Raw genomic sequence first — 7,428 nt, 5'->3', positions numbered from 1 at the left:
TCCCTGGTGGTCTAGTGGCTAGGATTCGGCGCTTTCACCGCCGCGGCCCGGGTTCGATTCCCGGTCAGGGAAGGTTACTTTCAGTTTTTTGTCTTAGTTTTGGCTGCATCTCCGGCAATCTCCGCTTCCTGCCCACAAGTGTTATGTGCCCCACCGTCCAGTTGCAGTGGAGTCTCTGCATCAAATCCTTCAGCCAATGAGGTAGAATCCCAGGGTCCAGGGCATCTCCTAGGGTGATAGAGGGGAGATGTGAGGAGCAGTCGGTACAGCCCCTCGCCTCCACTCCTCCCTTCACCAGAAACCTAAAGCCTTACTTTCAGTGTCCATCTAAAGAGAACTTGGGACTTGAGTACCAATTGTGTTATTGTTCAGTCGCTAAGGCCAGTCTGACTCTGCCACCCCATGGACTGCAGCACACCAGCCTGTCCGTTACTGTCTCCCGGAATTTGCTCAAACTCATGTCCATTGAGTTGGTGATGCTATCTCACCATCTCACCCTCTGCTGTCCTTCTTTGCCTACAATCAGCATCAGGGTCTTTTCCAATAAGTCAGCTCTTCACATCAGGTGGCCAGAGAATTGAGTTTCAGCTTCAGCATCATTCCTTCCAATGAATATTCAGGATTGATTTCTTTTAGGATTGACTGGTTTGATCTCCTTGCAGTCCAAGGGATTCTCAAGAGTCTTCTCTAGCACCAGAATTTGAAAACATCAGTTCTTTGGTGCTTAACCTTCTTTATGGTCCAACTCTCACATCCCTACATGACAACTGGAAAATCTTAGCTTGACTATATGGACTTTTGTTAGCAAAGTGATGTCTTTGCTTTTTAATATGCTGTCTAGGTTGGTCATAGCTTTTCTTCAAAGGAGCATGCATCTTTTAATTTCATGGCTGCATGAAACTGGCTGAGTACTAATTATTCCTTTAAAAAGCACACTGAAACTTATGAAAATTTGCAAGAAGAGTAACTGTATATATTCTTCATCTCAATGCACCAATTAACATTTTCCCACATTTGCTTTCTTACTCTCTCTCCGTATACCTGACTTACTCCACCATTTGAGATGAACTTGCAGACACCCTAAGATCACTGGTTGAGCCGCTATTGCTCTTTTCCTTTGGCACCTCCATCTCAACCAGCTCCCACGGGACCTTGTCCTCCAAGACTCAGGGAAGGTTTTGTCCTGGCAAGGAGGCACCTCTTGCCCCATTCTCTTCAGGCTGTAAGAAATTTCAGGCAGTATTTGATTCAGCTCTCTTTGGTAGTGCAGGCCAGTGCTTATAGGAACACCACTAGGCTGTCATCCCTGGCCCTCCACAGCAAAGGCTGCCCTCCAGCCTCCTCCCAATTCCCTTGGTGGGAAGTGGGGTCTTGGGCCACTTGAGCACTAGACTGGGGTCTTGAGCACTAGAACCACCTACCTCAGGAGAGAGCCTTCAGGGAAGTGCAGCTGCCCCCCTGACTTTTGCCAGGCTCTCTGTACCCTGCTAGGATATCATTTTACTTATTTTTTGGTTTATAACTATATTTTTTATGTGTACAGTATTATATTTTGACTTCTGTATACATTTCAGCAAGTTCACCATTAAATAGGTTTACTTTCCATCTCTTGCCATACAGTTGACTCCTTTTACTCACTTTTCTCTCCCCGCTTCAGTCTTCCCCTCTGATAACCATTACCTGCCTGATAACCATTACCTGTTTATATGTTTGTTTTTGAATGGTTCGGATGGTTTATTTTAAAATTAAAAAAAATATTCCACATGTGGTGAAATTGCATGCTATTTGTCTTCCTTTGAATGACATTTCACTTAGCATAATACCCTCAAGTCTATCCATGTTGTAGCAAATGGTAAGATTTCTTCTTTTTTTTTTAAGGCTAAGAAATCACATGGCTTCCAAACCTCTAAGCATTCCCATAATGTGTGATATGTCAGTATGGAATTCCTTCATTTCTGGTTTAAAGGTTTTGTTCTGTTCTCTGAATGTCCTATGTTCATGGATATGTGCCAGATAACTATAAACCAATAAAGGGTGACCAACACAGCACCTTATTTGTTTATGGGCTTAATAAACTACTAATGATAACAGTGCATGGAGTCCCTTGTGACTGTGTGGCAGGGTGAGACAGGAGGAGTAATATCAAGACAGTCGTATCTGGAACAAAGCAGAGTACAAAGTGCCCACAGCACATAGCCATAGCAGGGGCTGGCAGGATGACATCCATGTTATTCCAGATGCTCTAAAAAGTAAATGGTGAGAATTAATTAAATGTGCAAGGACTTCATCAGGGAAAATACCTGTGTGCAAGGAAATAGGAAGGTACTTAGGAATGATGAGAGGTGCCTCAGGTCATGAAGCAAATCTGACTTAGTAAGGAAGAGGAGAGAAGGTGTCCAAGACCACCTGCCATGAAGTCTAAGTTCATCAAAATCATTGTGGAGTCACTGAGCCAAAGTCAGCCAATGAAGAGTCTTGTCTCTCCCACGAGTGGGTCTGCCTTTGCATCCCCACTGCACTCAGCTATTGGCAGGACGCAGCCCATGGGAGATGCGGCCTCAGAGATAGATTTTAAAGCATAGCTGGGACCTTCAGTCAATTAATCTCTGCATTAGGAAGGTCTATAAGGCCATCAGAGTGACCAAACCCAGGACAGATATAAGACTACACAAAAGTATTAGTGATTGGTAAGTATAGGGAACAGAAATAAGAACAAGGGTAGAACTGTCTCCTCTCCTTCCAGTTCGGTGAAATACTGTCACTCCACCTTCTTTTGTTCTACCTTCAGTTTAAGCTATAAGTGGCAACAAGGAATTAGTGGACCCATGAGGCACAGATGTGATTACCTCTGTGCCCTGGGCTGATCTTCATGAGAGAAATCATCTTGTTGACAGAATCTTGACTGAAACTATTCTTTTTCCTAATTTTTTTTATTATTTTAAATTATGAAAGAATGATAAACTCATTTACAGGAGACTTGAAAAATACGGAACAAAGTTACATATATTTCCACTATGTATTACAATTATTTTAAAGTAGATAAATTAGGACTTTTAGTTGGAGTTTCAATATCAAACTCTCAAAAATAGAATAGACAGAAAAGTAGGATATGGTAGACCTGAAAAGCGCTATGAACCAATTCAACAGAATTATGATTTATACAATTTTCACACAACAGCAGGATACAAATTCTATTCAAATTCCCATAGTCTATGAACTAGGAGCCATTGGGACATATCCAGTGACATAAAACAAGGTGCAAAACTTTCATGGTATAAAGGTATTGAAATCATACAGTCTGTCATATATATATGACAGATATATATATAAAATATATATATTTTTTTTCTGGTTGTTCAGTTGCTCAGTTGTGTCTGACTCTTTGTGACTCCATGGAGGGGTCTCCCTGTCCTTCACCATCTCCCAAAGCTTGCTTAAACTCATATGTCCATTGAGTCGGTGATGTCATCCAACCATCTGATCCTCTGTCATCCCCTTCTGCTCTTGCCTTCAGTCTTTTCCAGCATCAGGATCTTTTCCAATGAGTTGGCTCTTTGCATCAGGTGGCCAAAGTATTGGAGCTTCAGCATCAGTCCTTCCAGGACTGAATATTCAGGACTGATTTCCTTTAGGATGGACTGGTTGGATCTCCTTGCAGTACAAGGGACTCTCAAGAGTCTTCTCCAACACCACAGTTGAAAAGCATCAATTCTTCAGCACTCAGCTTTCCTTACGGCCCAGCTCTCACACACATATATGACTACTGGAGAAACCATAGCTTTGACTAGACAGACTTTTGTTGGCAAAGTAATGTCTTTACTTTTTAATATGCTGTCTAGGTTTGTCATAGCTTTTCTTTCAAGGAGCAAGCGTCTTTTAATTTCATGACTGCAGTCACCATCTGCAGTGATTTTGGTATATATATATGCATAAGGATGTATACACTGCTACATTTAAAATGGATAGCCAACAAAAATCTATTGTATAGCACATGGAACTCTGCTCAGTGTTATATGGTAGCCTCTAGGGGATATGGGGGAGGAATGGATACATGTATATGTACAGCTGAGTCCCTTTGTTGTTAATTGGCTATACCCCAATACAAAATAAAAAGTACAAAAAATAAAGATAACATTCATTCTCATAAAAAAATAAAGCTTTAATTGAATGTAACAAAAAAGTTACATTTTTCATTAAACTTTTTTTTAATGAGTCTCAAATTCTGTGATAGAGTTTTGGTCAAGTTGTTTTCATTAAAAAGTACTGATTTTAAAAACTAATAACTTAAAACTGCCACACATAAAACATATGGTCCACAAAACATTCTCCTTTCCTTCTGAAGGTTTTATGATGCATTTTTATCATTAGCCAGTCTTTTACTAAACTTAAATGGCCAATTGAGACAAACAGTTCTGAGACTGTTCTTCCACCACTGATCAAGACTGGGGTGGCAGACTTGGGGGATAATATTCATTTAGCCTTCTGAGCTTTCTGGGCAGACTTGGTGACCTTGCCAGCTCCATCTGCCTTCTTGTCCACTGCTTTGATGACACCCACAGTGACAGTCTGTCTCATGTCACACACAGCAGAACGGCCCAGGGGAGGATAGTCAGAGAAGCTCTCAACACACATGGGCTTGCCAGGAACCATATGAACAATGACAGCATCACCAGATTTCAAGAATTTAGGGCCATCTTGCAGCTTTTTCCCAGAATGGCAATCAATCTTCTTTAGTTCAGTAAACTTGCAAGCAGTGTGAGCTGTGTGACAATCCAGCACAGGTGCATATTCAGCACTGATCTGGCCTGGATAGTTCAAAATAATCACCTGAGCTGTGAAGCCAGCTGCTTCCTTTGGTGGGTCATTTTTGCTGTCACCAGCCACACTGCCACAATGAACATCTTTGACAGACATGTTCTTGACATTGAAGCCCACACTGTCCCCAGGAAGGGCTTCACTCAATGCTTCATGGTGCAGTTCTACAGACTTCACTTCAGTTGTTACATTGACTGCGAAATGCTGGGCTGGATGAAGTACAAGTTGGAATCAAGATTGCCGGGGGGGAAAAAAAAAAAAAGATTGCCGGGAGAAATATCAGTAACCTCAGATATGCAGATGACACCACCCTTATGGCAGAAAGCAAAGAACTAAAGAGCCTCTTGAAAGTGAAAGAGGAGTTTATCAAAATGGATTAAAGATCTAAACGTAAGACCAGAAACTATAAAACTCCTAGAGGAAAACATAGGCAAAACACTCTCTGACATAAACCACAGCAGGATCCTCTATGACCCACCTCCCAGAATATTGGAAATAAAAGCAAAAATAAACAAATGGGACCTAATTAAACTTAAATGCTTTTGCACAACAAAGGAAACTATAAGCAAGGTGAAAAGACAGCTTTCAGAATGGGAGAAAATAATAGCAAACAAAGCAATGGACAAACAATTAATCTCAAAAATATACAAGCAACTCCTGCAGCTCAATTCCAGGAAAATAAACGACCCAATCAAAAAGTGGGCCAAAGAACTAAACAGACATTTCTCCAAAGACGACACACAGGTTTGTTAACAAACACATGAAAAGATGCTCAACATCACTCATCAGAGAAATGCAAATTAAAACCACAATGAGGTACCATTTCACGCCCGTCAGAATGGCTGCTATCCAAAAGACTACAAGCAATAAATGTGGAGAGGGTGTGGAGAAAAACGAACCCTCTTACACTGTCGGTGGGAATGCAAATTAGTACAGCCACTATGGAGAAGAGTGTGGCGATTCCTCAAAAAACTGGAAATAGAACTTCCATATGACCCAGCAATCCCACTGCTGGGCATACACACTGAGGAAACCAGACTTGAAAGAGACATATGTACTTCAATGTTCATTGCAGCACTGTTTATAATAGCCAGGACATGGAAGCAGCCTAGATGCCCATCAGCAGACAAATGGATAAAGAAGCTGTGGTACATATACACGATGGAATATTATGCAGCCATTAAAAAGAATACATTCGAATCAGTTCTAATGAGATGGATGAAACTGGAGCCTATTATACAGAGTGAAGTAAGCCAGAAAGAAAAACACCAATACAGTATATTAACACATATATATGGTATTTAGTTAATCGGTAAAGATAACCCTGTATGCGAGACATCAAAAGAGATACAGATAAATAGAACAGTATTATGGACTCTATGGGAGAGGACAAGGGCGGGATGATATGGGAGAATGGCATTGAAGCATGTAAATTATCATATGTGAAACGAATCGCCAGTCCAGGTTCGATGCACGATATAGGGTGCTCGGGGCTGGTGCACTGGGATGACCCGGAGGGATGGGATGGGGAGGAGGTGGGAGTGGGGTTCTGAAAGGGGAAAACATGTACACCCATGGTGGATTCATGTCAATGTATGGCAAAACAAATACAATATCGTAAAGTTAAAAAATAGATAAATAAACTAATTTAAAATTTAAAAAAATAAGAAAGTGAAAGAGGAGAGTAAAAAAGCTGTCTTAAAACTCAACGTCAAAAAACTAAGATTATGGCATCTGGTCCCATCACTTCATGGCAGATAGATGGGGAAACAATGGAATCAGTGACAGACTTTCTTTTCTTGGGCTCCAAAATCACTGCAGATGGTAACTGCAGCCATGAAATTAAAAGACACTTGCTCCTTGAAAGAAAAGCTATGACAAACCTAGACAGCATATTAAAAAGCAGAGACATTACTTTGCCAACAAAGGTCCATCTAGTCAAAGCTATGGTTTTTCCAGTAGTCACATTTGGATTTGAGAGTTGGACCACAAAGAAGGCTGAACACTGAAGAACTGATGCTTTTGAACCATGGTGTTGGAGAATACTCTTGAGAGTCCCTTGTACTGCAAGGAGATCCAACCAGTCCATCCTAAAGGAAATCAGTCCTAAATATTCAGTCCTGGAAGGACTGACGCTGAAGGTGAAACTCCAATACTTTGGCCACCTGATGCAAAGAGCTGACTCATTGGAAAAGATCCTGATGCTGGAAAAGACTGAGGGCAAGAAGAGAAGGGGATGACAGAGAATCAGATGGTTGGATGACGTCACCGACTTAATGGACATGAGTTTGAGCAAGCTCCGGGAGTTGGTGATGGACAGGAATGCCTGGCATGGTGCAGTCCAGAGGGTTGCAAAGAGTCAGACACGACTGAGCGACTGAACTGAACTGACATGTCATCTCATTAATATCAATCCATTCTTAGTTTGAAAAAGATCAGAATAAAATTTACTCTTCTATATATATTAACATATATTATTTCTACCATTTTGAAAATTCAACAGCTACTATCTCCAGGCTTGAGGCAATTCTGATCTTCATGATTCTGAGAAGCAGTTTCTGTCACTCTCTCAAATGGAATTCACCTCCATCTTGCAAATGGTCTTCATTATAA

General features: G+C 41.1%; 1 non-coding gene and 1 pseudogene across 1 annotated transcript; one reads left to right on the top strand and one right to left on the bottom strand.

Moving 5' to 3' along the window:
* On the top strand, nucleotides 1-72 carry TRNAE-UUC (transfer RNA glutamic acid (anticodon UUC)). The gene has a single exon. It is a non-coding gene; the product is annotated as a tRNA-Glu (tRNA).
* A 4,393-nt stretch (nucleotides 73-4,465) lies between these two features.
* Nucleotides 4,466-7,405, bottom strand: LOC145505243 (elongation factor 1-alpha 1 pseudogene; annotated as a pseudogene).
* Between the last annotated feature and the right edge of the window lie 23 nt (nucleotides 7,406-7,428).

Source organism: Giraffa tippelskirchi, chromosome 5 (assembly GCF_054371585.1).
Source record: "Giraffa tippelskirchi isolate mGirTip1 chromosome 5, T2T-mGirTip1v1.2.pri, whole genome shotgun sequence".
Taxonomy (NCBI): domain Eukaryota; kingdom Metazoa; phylum Chordata; class Mammalia; order Artiodactyla; family Giraffidae; genus Giraffa; species Giraffa tippelskirchi.
Note: the sequence above shows the minus strand (reverse complement) of the source record. Positions and strands in the feature narration are given on the sequence as shown.